Source organism: Dermacentor andersoni, unplaced genomic scaffold, assembly GCF_023375885.2.
Source record: "Dermacentor andersoni unplaced genomic scaffold, qqDerAnde1_hic_scaffold ctg00000306.1, whole genome shotgun sequence".
Lineage (NCBI taxonomy): Eukaryota > Metazoa > Arthropoda > Arachnida > Ixodida > Ixodidae > Dermacentor > Dermacentor andersoni.
In genome coordinates this window covers 87,501-100,000 of record NW_027314997.1, presented here as the reverse complement: position 1 = coordinate 100,000, position 12,500 = coordinate 87,501, and the positions used below count along the sequence as shown (strand labels likewise).

At 54.8% G+C, this 12,500-nt stretch overlaps 3 non-coding genes across 3 annotated transcripts; 2 read left to right on the top strand and 1 right to left on the bottom strand.

The window, feature by feature from the left end:
• Nucleotides 1-3,158: 3,158 nt before the first annotated feature.
• LOC140214489 (U2 spliceosomal RNA) lies at nucleotides 3,159-3,350 on the bottom strand. Its single transcript, XR_011891420.1, has one exon. It is a non-coding gene; the product is annotated as a U2 spliceosomal RNA (small nuclear RNA).
• Nucleotides 3,351-8,165: 4,815 nt separating this feature from the next.
• Nucleotides 8,166-9,980, top strand: LOC140214494 (small subunit ribosomal RNA). The gene has a single exon (XR_011891425.1). It is a non-coding gene; the product is annotated as a small subunit ribosomal RNA (ribosomal RNA).
• A 1,575-nt stretch (nucleotides 9,981-11,555) lies between these two features.
• Nucleotides 11,556-11,708, top strand: LOC140214504 (5.8S ribosomal RNA). Its single transcript, XR_011891435.1, has one exon. It is a non-coding gene; the product is annotated as a 5.8S ribosomal RNA (ribosomal RNA).
• The last annotated feature ends 792 nt before the right edge of the window (nucleotides 11,709-12,500 follow it).

Sequence of the window (12,500 nt, the reverse complement as noted above, 5' to 3'; positions counted from 1 at the left end):
GAGAGAATGCGTCCGGGGCCTTGGGATTTCGAAAATGACGTGCTCTGAAATTTTCACATCCGCCATTGGAAAGATAATTATTATCCGTCGTAAAAAAAAAAAAAAAGAAAAAAAAAAAAGAAAGAAATCACATTTGAAATTATCATTGAAAGTGGCCACGTTTTTCGGGGCATGTCTTGATGAAATAATCTCAGTTCAGTTCAGCATGATTGGATTTCATCTTTTCCAGTATTCTCAGTACTCTCGTTGTAGTACCAATTGCCGGCAGATTTTTTTTTTTAGTTGTTTAGAGTTATACATTCCTGAACGATGTTTTTCTTTTCCTCAAAGCTAGCCATAGAACCAGCGCTTTCTATAAAATCATGACAATAAGAATCCAGCATATCGGTTCATCTTCGGCGCGATTAAAGTTCGGGAACTGGCGATTTTTTATTGCCGTGATCAAGAAGGTTAACACCAGATAAGGCGTGATATTTCAGCATACCAGTCGCGATATCTAATCGAATCTAAGATTGAAATGGCGTTCTGAATTCTTTCGGTTCCAGATAGAAAGAAACAGAAAAAAAAAAAAAAAAGAAAGGATGTGATTGATTGCCATTCAAATCTGAAGACCGCGTGGAGAAAGTGTTCCGGTTTACATTCGGCAAATCAAAATGAACGGCTAAAATTAATCTATCGTCTGGTTTCATGCGCGAGATCACGTAAAAGGCAGCCATTCTTCTTAACATGGTTTCTCTCTTTTGCTCTCTCATTCGCGCACGGAAATTTCTTCGTACGGGAATTTTATGAAGCGAAGGCGGCTGCAGACCATTTTCTTTGTTTAGTTCATGTTCGTAGGCGCAAATTACAAACCTAACACTTGGAGCAACATTTCCACTACTCTAGAGGGGCATGAACTGTAGACAGTGCACGCTTTCTCATTTATCCAATCGCTCGCAAACACATTGCATTGCTAGTCTACAGTGGCAATACAAAGTGACGTTTCACCATGCACGTCGAAGTTCATTACCAGTACCGCGCCAGCATCGACCGGCCGGCGAAGCGACGAGCTCAGCAGCGCATGCGCAAGGCCCGACACCACCCCAACCGAGCTTCCCTGCTTATCGGAGAGAACAAGTGCGCGTGAACACGGGCGCGTCTGAGTATCTGGATTTAAAAAAAAAAAAAGAAAACAAAGAAAGCGTTTCCGAGATATTGACAAAGACAAGTGGTCGCGGTCGCTCTGAATCTTATCGTATTATAGAAAACGTGGGAAGGCGGCGCTTCCTCGAGGGTCAGAAAGTACAATCGTCGAACTAGGTGGCAAGTGGAGTACATCCTTTTTCTTGGAACGGTTTGCAATTGACTGCTTGAATGTGCCGACCACGCGTCGCGGGTCGCGTATAGAGCCAACCGTTGGCAAGCACGCGTCTAGCGTAGCAGCAGAACCGATCGCGGTTGCGATAACCCATCGTTGGCAGCGAAAAAGAAAAACACCCACACGCAGTTTGTAGCAATAACCGTACAAATCAATGTGGTTTTAAATATAGCTTCACTGGTCACCCAAGAAGGGCACCGAAACTTTCTCATGACGCACACCGCTGTAGTCCACAAAGAACAAAGCGCACAAAATAGATATGATACAGCCGCACCGCATTATTTCGTGTTTTCAGCATTTCATTACTTTCGTGTGCATGCGCGCTAGGGCCACGCAGGCCAGGAGTAAAAGGCACGAAAAGAAAAAAAAAAAAAAAAATGATACGCAATCCTAAGCTTTGACTTGACTGCTGTGGCACTCGCATTTGTGTTCTTTACCTTAGGCGAACGCAATGCGCAAACTGAACTGGAATTTCCAATAATGGAAATTCCTGTTTGGCTCATATTTGCGTTTTTCGCCCGAGCAAGCGCTTCACTGCACTACGCTTTGCCCCTTCAACGTGGCTACACTGCCCGGCAGGCGTGTTCTGCGTAGGGCCGAACCTGCAGGCAAAAAGCATGGGCGCCGCCATCTTGTTGAGAGCGGCGCCAGGGACACAATCGCGCCTAGCTCATTGAGTTTTCCCCCAAAACTGAAAAAAATTTGACTTCATTAAACGAGAAAGATGCCACGAGTGCCCCAACAAAAAGCTTTGAGGATTACCGAAGGGTAACTGAGGGCGACGCAACGGGCTCTGGAAAGAAGGATGATGGGTGTGGCGTCACGGGGGGATCGGAATAGAGCAGATTGGGGTGTGCGAGAAGAAACGCTCGTTAATGACACCAAAGTTTAAACCAGGAAAAACAAATGGGCATGCGCAGGGCATGCAATCTGGGGGGAAGATAACCGGTGGCCATTAAGGGTTACAGACTGAATTCCAAGAGGAGGGAAGCGTAGCAGGGGGTGGCAGAAAGTTAGGAGGGCAGATTAGATTAGGGACTACATGGCGACAATCGGCACCTGACCGGGGTACTTGGAGGATCATGGCAGATGCCTTTGCCCTGCAGTGGGCGTAGCCAGGATGATGATGATGATGATGTTCATGATGAAAAGGTAGCAACAGGTCTTCGTAACATACAGGTTAGAAAGATGAGGCACCTTTTAACCCTTGAATATATTTCGCCACATTTGGGCATACGACAAGTTTGTTTTCGAGGCGCTCGGTCCCACTGCTGCGAAAATGTGTACACAAAGGCTGCACAGTAGTTGCCAGAAATCGGGCACTCTATTTTTCTTTCATAGGGAATCTTTCTTCCACTTGGGCAGCGGATTTCGGCGGCAGGGCGAGCTTGCGTGGCCGCGGTGGTTTACGGATCCAAGCGATAGTGAACTCCAAAATCCAGTGTTGGCTTTGAGTGGGATTCATATTGATTGCGAACCCCACGGCTAATCCTACCCCCCATCCCCCCAAGTGGCTCTTTACAGGAGACAATCATTCAGAGACATCGGACAAATAGGAATTCTGGTTCTTTCTTTTGCTTTCATTAATTTTTCTCGAAGCCCATAACTAGAAATTTGCTGGAGCGGCTGTCCCATTTGCGACGCAACAAGTGCGACGCTACACACAGATGGAGTGGCAGTTTAATTACTCTCGTGGTCCGCGAACCGGCATCGTTGCGTGTAGTATAGGAATGGTGCGTGTCAAGTCACTGCTCGCGTTGAGCTTGTGCTCTTCATTTTGATTGAATGAAGTCTCACCTAAGTGAGCGGGGCCGATCCCGGAGGTAGTGCAATACCGGGCCGACCTGCGGCGGAGGTGAAGCAGGCTTCAAGCACTCCGCCAACTTCCAAAAATAGGTTTAATATCGTGGGTCCATATAGAACCCGTATCAGATATTAAGCTGATAAGAACAGATACTACACTTTGATCTTAGCCAAAAGGCCGAGAAGCGATGTCCTTCACTTCACTTCATTGTACTACTGCCTTGTGGGCGCCCTGCCGACATGGGTAACCTCAGCAACAGCGTGGGCAATATTATAAAATTCAGCCTGTGTACAGACTCAACGCTCCCTATCTCACGGATGAACTCGCAACGCCTCAGTCTTTCGCTGTTAACGAAACGCTGTCGCGTAGAAACGAGACCCGAGTGCAAGCTTGCTTGTAACGCGAAACCAACCAAGGCAACCTCGTAGAAAACGGAACAGGCGAGCGGAAAAAAACGCGCCAGGGGAATGCTTACTTCCGTCTGAATGCGACCGCTCAAGGTGACCTTCCTTGAGGGCTTCGTTTCAAGCCCGTGTGCAATTGTAATATACTACGCGCATTTCCTTCATTTCTTTTTATTTACCGCAAGGCCCACTGAAAATTTTGATACGGCACAGGCCGGGACGGATCGCAACGTGTCGAATCGACCGGTAGAATTAGGTAGCATGCCCCATGTACGAAGACGAGCAACATAGAAGTGAATGACAAAATAAATATAGAAAACGCTGCACACTCCTTCCCACCGGAAACATAGAGGGGAGAAAGATCGCCATCTGAAACACAGGCATTGTAAAAAAAAAAAAAAAAGTGCTACCTCATCATCTTTACCATTACCGTGTGTGTGTATGTATATATGCATGTGTGTGTGTGTGTGTGTGTGTGTGTGTTTGTGTATTTATATATATATATATATATATATACGCACACATGCTAGCATAGCTTAAACGCAGCTGGAAAGCTCAGCCTTGCACAAGAACCACCCCCTGTCGCAAACCCCTTTGAAACATTCAAATGGGAAACACGAGTACAGCGAGGTCGTTCGAACCTGGCGCCAAAACGCATTAGCGCCATCTGTGTACGGAACTAGGAAAACCTGCGGACTTTGCAATACAGAAAGAAAGGTAGATGGCGCGAGCTAACGCTCCATTGCATACTAAGAACGAGAGTTAGTGAATAATGGCAGAAACGTCTTGGGAAGAGAAAAAAAAAAAAAAAAAACGCGCAACAGTTGTTGGCTTGTGCAAGCACTCTATGTTACAGCGATTAAAGAGCATAGCATCTTCTACAACAGCAGCTACAAAAAGAAGAAGAACGTGAGAGAGGGAGAGACACAGGCGTGTTTCTTTGGAATGCAGAGCATGCAGCACATACTATAAAGTGCCAAAGAGACGGGGAAAGCAGATGGCGCGAAGGTGTATGTCCTCAAAGCTTGAAAGCAATTTCTAAATTACAACATGTACCGAAGTCCACCTACTCTCATCAGGTTGCTCCCGCCTCCAGTTGCGTTTAAAGTGAAATTACAGTCGCCTCAAAGGCAGACAGAGAGAGAGTGAAAATAGGTACACTTGCTTCGCGCAGCTGCAGCCGTTCAAATTTTACAGCAAGAGCACTCCCGAAAGCACAAAGTCCGCTGCCGCCTGGGCGCAATGCGCTCGCTTCAGTAAATTGCCGTGCTGGCCTCGGCAACCAAGAGGTGTAGTGCGGCAGACTGCTGCATTGTAGCACACCGGAAACCGTGCAGACGTAAGCGATCGCCTCGACATCGCTGCGAGCGCTCGAAGAGACAAAGTCCGAAACCACGTGTGCCGGGGCGGTGCGAGCGCGACGCCTTTGACGCAACTTTTGCGTACAAGCCGCCGCACCGCCACGACGGAATCGCTGGCATCCCGCACGCAGCTGCATTGTGTCACGCCGGCAATCGTTGAAACACCACGCAGTCGTCGGCGTCGGCCCCGACATGGTTGCGAGCGCTGGAAGAGACAAAGTCCGAAACCGCGTGTGCCGGGGCGGCGCGAGCGCGACGCCTTTGACGCAACTTTTGCGTACAAGCCGCCGCACGGCCACGACGGAGCCGGTGTCACCCTGCAGAGGGCTGCACTATAGCACGCCGGGAACCGGCAAAGAACCGCGCAGACGTCGTCGTTGGCCGCGGCGTTGCCGCGAGCACGCGAAGAGACAAAGTCCGAAACGACGTCAGCCGGGGCGTCGAGCACGCCGCCCGCACTGTTCGCACGCGTGCTCGGAAATGGCGAAGGGGCCGCGCTAGCGTGCCTTGAATCGGTGAGCGGCGGTACCGCGGCGATCGCCAGAGCTCGAATCCGCCCTGCAAAAGCCAAATATTGGCGCTCGGCTCGGCGCAGTACGCCGCCGCGTCGCACGAGTACGGCCCCATGGAGGTCTGGGCACTTATCGCTGCTACTGTAAGGGGCCGTACGGCCCCGGCCGACATTGTACCGTAGTGCGATTTTCGGCTTGCGCGTGCTCGTGGCGTAGTCCGCGCACCGTTCCGACGTCGACAATCGTGCCCACGACTACGCGAGCGCTGGAAGAGACAAAGTCCGAAACCGCGTGTGCCGGGGCGGCGCTGAGCGCGACGCCTTTGACGCAACTTTTGCGTACAAGCCGCCGCACGGACACGACGGAATCGCTGGCATCCCGCACGCAGCTGCATTGTGTCACGCCGGCAATCGTTGAAACACCACGCAGTCGTCGGCGTCGGCCCCGACATGGTTGCGAGCGCTGGAAGAGACAAAGTCCGAAACCGCGTGTGCCGGGGCGGCGCGAGCGCGACGCCTTTGACGCAACTTTTGCGTACAAGCCGCCGCACGGCCACGACGGAGCCGGTGTCACCCTGCAGAGGGCTGCACTATAGCACGCCGGGAACCGGCAAAGAACCGCGCAGACGTCGTCGTTGGCCGCGGCGTTGCCGCGAGCACGCGAAGAGACAAAGTCCGAAACGACGTCAGCCGGGGCGTCGAGCACGCCGCCCGCACTGTTCGCACGCGTGCTCGGAAATGGCGAAGGGGCCGCGCTAGCGTGCCTTGAATCGGTGAGCGGCGGTACCGCGGCGATCGCCAGAGCTCGAATCCGCCCTGCAAAAGCCAAATATTGGCGCTCGGCTCGGCGCAGTACGCGGCCGCGTCGCACGAGTACGGCCCCATGGAGGTCTGGGCACTTATCGCTGCTACTGTAAGGGGCCGTACGGCCCCGGCCGACATTGTACCGTAGTGCGATTTTCGGCTTGCGCGTGCTCGTGGCGTAGTCCGCGCACCGTTCCGACGTCGACAATCGTGCCCACGACTACGCGAGCGCTGGAAGAGACAAAGTCCGAAACCGCGTGTGCCGGGGCGGCGCGAGCGCGACGCCTTTGACGCAACTTTTGCGTACAAGCCGCCGCACGGCCACGACGGAGCCGGTGTCACCCTGCAGAGGGCTGCACTATAGCACGCCGGGAACCGGCAAAGAACCGCGCAGACGTCGTCGTTGGCCGCGGCGTTGCCGCGAGCACGCGAAGAGACAAAGTCCGAAACGACGTCAGCCGGGGCGTCGAGCACGCCGCCCGCACTGTTCGCACGCGTGCTCGGAAATGGCGAAGGGGCCGCGCTAGCGTGCCTTGAATCGGTGAGCGGCGGTACCGCGGCAATCGCCAGAGCTCGAATCCGCCCTGCAAAAGCCAAATATTGGCGCTCGGCTCGGCGCAGTACGCCGCCGCGTCGCACGAGTACGGCCCCATGGAGGTCTGGGCACTTATCGCTGCTACTGTAAGGGGCCGTAGGGCCCCGGCCGACATTGTACCGTAGTGCGATTTTCGTCTTGCGCGTGCTCGTGGCGGTGTCCGCGCACCGTTCCGAAGTCGACAATCGTGCCCACGACTACGCGAGCGCTGGAAGAGACAAAGTCCGAAACCGCGTGTGCCGGGGCGGCGCGAGCGCGACGCCTTTGACGCAACTTTTGCGTACAAGCCGCCGCACGGCCACGACGGAGCCGGTGTCACCCTGCAGAGGGCTGCACTATAGCACGCCGGGAACCGGCAAAGAACCGCGCAGACGTCGTCGTTGGCCGCGGCGTTGCCGCGAGCACGCGAAGAGACAAAGTCCGAAACGACGTCAGCCGGGGCGTCGAGCACGCCGCCCGCACTGTTCGCACTCGTGCTCGGAAATGGCGAAGGGGCCGTGCTAGCGTGCCTCGAATCGATCGGCCGGGGGCCCCGTAGGGCGACAGAAAGGCAATTGTGCAGGAAACCGTACTGGCCATTAGCGAGAAATTGCCGTTCGCGCATTCGGTAGACGCGCTGCGCTTTCACGACTTCGGCATTGTGCTGCCGACGTAAGCTTTCAATCTTGCTCGCGGCGTTACGAGGCGGCACGATTTTCGCCAAACGCTCGTCGAAAGTGGCACGAGTACGGCCCCATGGAGGTCTGGGTACTTATCGCTGCTATTATATGGGGGTCCCAGAGAGCAGTCGCCCCCAAAGCGACCTGGGTGTTTGATATGCGGCGGGCTTCGTGCCCGTCAAGCGTGTCCCCGGTATCGCTCCCGTGGATCCCACAGCTGACGTCTGCAGCCTCATCCGCTTGATGCGTTAGGGGCTGGTTGTCGGACGACGCTTTTTCCACGATATCGAAGTGTGTTCCGCATCGTCCTCGGACGAATCAAATACGAAAGCGCCGAAGGCGCGGGCGTGACCCGTCGCCTAGCGGCTTTGCCGTCTCGGCTACGTTGCAAGTGTCGGTCGGTCCACCAGTGCTGCGGGCTCGAGAGAAACCGCAAGCCGCGATCGAGTCGACACAACCGGTCTATCGAGAATGTTGCGTGCTTCTTGCCGCGTGGCGATACCCGGCCCTGCGGGGAGGGCGCCGTAGCGAGCTCGAACGCCGTCGTCTCGGACTGTGCAAAGTGCTACCCTTTGCGAGAACGAAGCGTGTTGGGGCGCCTGAAGGTGGCCTCGGCATCGCAAAAACGGCGTCCGGCCTGCTTGAAAGGCTGGACGCGCAGTTGAACGATTACCTGGTTGATCCTGCCAGTAATCATATGCTTGTCTCAAAGATTAAGCCATGCATGTCTAAGTACATGCCGAAATAAGGCGAAACCGCGAATGGCTCATTAAATCAGTTATGGTTCCTTAGATCGTTTCTTCCTACTTGGATAACTGTGGCAATTCTAGAGCTAATACATGCAGTGAGCCTGAAGCCCTTTGGGCGACGGGTGCTTTTATTAGACCAAGATCGATCGGGTTTCGGCCCGTATTGTGTGGTGACTCTGGATAACTTTGTGCTGATCGCATGGCCACGAGCCGGCGACGTTTCTTTCAAGTGTCTGCCTTATCAACTTTCGATGGTAGGTTACTTGCTTACCATGGTTGTTACGGGTAACGGAGAATCAGGGTTCGATTCCGGAGAGGGAGCCTGAGAAACGGCTACCACATCCAAGGAAGGCAGCAGGCGCGCAAATTACCCACTCCCGGCACGGGGAGGTAGTGACGAAAAATAACAATACGGGACTCTTTTGAGGCCCCGTAATTGAAATGAGTACACTCTAAATCCTTTAACGAGGATCAATTGGAGGGCAAGTCTGGTGCCAGCAGCCGCGGTAATTCCAGCTCCAATAGCGTATACTAAAGCTGCTGCGGTTAAAAAGCTCGTAGTTGGATCTCAGTTCCAGACGAGTAGTGCATCTACCCGATGCGACGGCTCGGACTGAACATCATGCCGGTCCTTTCTTGGTGCACTTCATTGTGTGCCTCGAGAAGGCCGGTGCTTTTACTTTGAAAAAATTAGAGTGCTCAACGCAGGCGAGTCGCCTGAATAAACTTGCATGGAATAATAGAACAAGACCTCGTTTCTGTTCTGTTGGTTTTTGGAATACGAGGTAATGATTAAGAGGGACAGACGGGGGCATTCGTATTGCGGCGCTAGAGGTGAAATTCTTGGACCGTCGCAAGACGAACTACTGCGAAAGCATTTGCCAAGAATGTTTTCTTTGATCAAGAACGAAAGTCAGAGGTTCGAAGGCGATCAGATACCGCCCTAGTTCTGACCATAAACGATGCCAACCAGCGATCCGCCTGAGTTACTCAAATGACTCGGCGGGCAGCTTCCGGGAAACCAAAGTGTTTGGGTTCCGGGGGAAGTATGGTTGCAAAGCTGAAACTTAAAGGAATTGACGGAAGGGCACCACCAGGAGTGGAGCCTGCGGCTTAATTTGACTCAACACGGGAAAACTTACCCGGCCCGGACACTGGGAGGATTGACAGATTGAGAGCTCTTTCTTGATTCGGTGGATGGTGGTGCATGGCCGTTCTTAGTTGGTGGAGCGATTTGTCTGGTTAATTCCGATAACGAACGAGACTCTAGCCTATTAAATAGGTGCGGGGTTCCCAGCACCTTACAACCTTCTTAGAGGGACAAGCGGCTCCTAGCCGCACGAAACAGAGCAATAACAGGTCTGTGATGCCCTTAGATGTCCGGGGCCGCACGCGCGCTACACTGAAGGAAGCAGCGTGTCTTTATCCCTGTCTGAAAGGACTGGGTAACCCGTGGAACTTCTTTCGTGATTGGGATAGGGGCTTGCAATTGTTCCCCTTGAACGAGGAATTCCCAGTAAGCGCGAGTCATAAGCTCGCGTTGATTACGTCCCTGCCCTTTGTACACACCGCCCGTCGCTACTACCGATTGAATGATTTAGTGAGGTCTTCGGACCGATGTCCGGCGCGGCCTTTCGGTTGCGCCGGTCTGTTGGAAAGATGACCAAACTTGATCATTTAGAGGAAGTAAAAGTCGTAACAAGGTTTCCGTAGGTGAACCTGCGGAAGGATCATTACCGGATTGTGAAGGGTGGCGAGCGCCATTGTTTCTACCCCGTGTGGGTGAAGCAGCTCGCTGCGCCCGACGCTTTCCGCCGCTGGCCCCGCTTGGACGCGGGGACGGCTATACCCGAACATGCCGGGGACTGCCTGAATTTTGAGGGGCGCCCCGTGCCAAATTTGTTGCGCCCAGTGGACGCCGGCTGCAACCTTGGACGGTTGGCTTGGCCGCGCCCGCGGGTAGAAACGGCGTAACGCACACTGGGTGGGCTTTCTGTCCGCTTTGGCGCTCTTGCGCGGAATGGGAGTAAGACGACCCGACCTGCTGCTTTGCCCAGTACGAGGGGAACGGCGAAGCGTGCGGTCGGTCAAGGAACTGACGGTCGAGAGCTAATGCCGCTGCCGCTTAGTACACACACGGAACCGTGGTGCGAGCGCTCTCTCCGTCCTCCGCGGCAAACGCTGCCGAGTCTGAAAAGGCTGGCGGCTGCCGGTCGCTTCCTGCGGCGAGTATGGAGTAACGACCCGACTTTGTTGCCACCCAAGTACTAAAGGAACGGTGTGGCGCTCGGTCGGTCATGGAACTGTCGGTATGAGGGTGCGGCTGCCAAGTACGGAAGGAACCGTGGCCTAAAGTGCTCTCCCGTCCTCCGCGGCAAATGCCACCGAGTCCGAAAGGGCCGGAGGCTGCCGGTCGGCTCCTGCTCGTGACGCGCGAGGTGTCGAGATCGCGGTTTAATGCGACGACGTCTGCAGGCTATTCGCCCGCCGCCGAGGGAAAGGCGGCGTTGCTGCGAAGTACCGAAGGAAACGCGGCTTTGCTACGTCGGAAGCGTTCTGCGGTTAGCGGACTTGTGCGCTTTGGGAAGGCGCCGCACGTCGAAAGAGGAAGTACGGACAGACGAGGGACTGTAGTCCCGGTTTCGAACGCACTTGCGGCCAGGCCCTTGCTGGCTTCGTCTTCCGCCTCAAGTAGACTTGTTGTGGCGCCGGCGCAGGGAGCCGTCCCTGGCACTGGCCGAGTGGTTTTGGAGAGCTGCGCGAGTACGCGCGCCGGGCTCTTGTCTTTCGTCTCAAGTAGGCTGTTGGATCAACAGCGGTTATGCTGCGGCGATCTGCCGATGCGAAAGTGTGTGTGTGTTTGAGGCCCTTCTATGAACCTACTGCTGACTGAAGCGAAGCACGTCGATGGGGGTGAAGCCCTGCCCGTGGCCGTGTAGCCGTTAAAGACTCCACAGCGGCTTAGCCCTAATCATGGCTCTGTCGCTCTTTGCAATTTTTAGTGGAGCGATGTGAACGTGCACACGAGACACACGGGTCCGGTGGATGGTTGGCAGGTAAAACCGGCTTCGAGTGCGCGCAAACGGCATAAGGTGCCTCGAGGGCAAGCGAGGAAGGCGTGGGCGCAAAACACACGCGCGAGTAGCAGGAGTGGAGTGCCATTAGGCTTTCAGCTGCTGAGACGCGGCCGCCGAAAGAGCGAGACTGGAGGAGCGCACGCCGAAAGGCGCTCTTCGAAACCACACACAGGGAGACGCCACGTGCCTAAAACCCTGGTTGTACTGTACTGAATTGAACAAACTATTTTTCACGACTCTAAGCGGTGGATCACTCGGTTCTCGGGTCGATGAAGAACGCAGCCAGCTGCGAGACTTGGTGTGAATTGCAGGACACACTGAGCACTGATTCTTTGAACGCACATTGCGGCCTTGGGTCTTCCCTTGGCTTCGTCTGTCTGAGGGTCGGATCACATATCAAGAGAGACTTCGGCGCACAGGGAACGTGCGTCCGTCGACTCGTTTTGACCGCGTCGGCATCATGGACAGTACGTTGAGCGCTAAAGCCACGCGCCAGCGGCCTCACGAGAGGGAGACGGTGGCAAACCGTTGTGCCAATTCTTCGAAAAGACGGAAACGAGGCAATACTACTGCAGCGTGACGAGTGCGCGCCTCTAGTAAGACCGCCGCAGGATGGAGTCGGATACCTGCAGGGAAAGAGCGGTCCAAGCACGAGGCGCGAACGTCTGTTGCCATGTAGCGCGCACGTTTGCGAGAGAGTCGGAAGCGCACGCTTGCGTGCACGGAAAACGTGGGAATGAAACGCCGGCCGATTCCCGCGCCGTGCGCAAAGCCAGCGCGATCGCAATTTGCGCTGTTTGCCTTCGAAGTACGTCGAGCTCCAGAGCTGGTCGCTCGTTCACGTCACCGCAGCTGTGTGGGCGCCCTTCCGGGCTTCGTCGCAGGAATGGGAATCGGCAGATTCTTGCGAGGAGCGGGGAGGAGAAGGGTGGCCCCCGAAAGCGGTTCGACGCGACAGCGCCGTCTGCGAGCGAGAAGAGTCACGGCACGGCGGAGAATTGCCGCGAAACGGAAAATGTCTCCTTCGAGAGCGTGGGTGCCCCGTTGGCGGAGCTGAAGCGTTCCGTCGTAGTCCGCCGTCGGTCCAAGTGCTTCGCAGTCTCTGTCCCCTAAAGACTGGGCCACTCCAGTTGGGGCAGGGGCGACGCTACACGAGACGATGCCTCCCGCCAGGTTTTA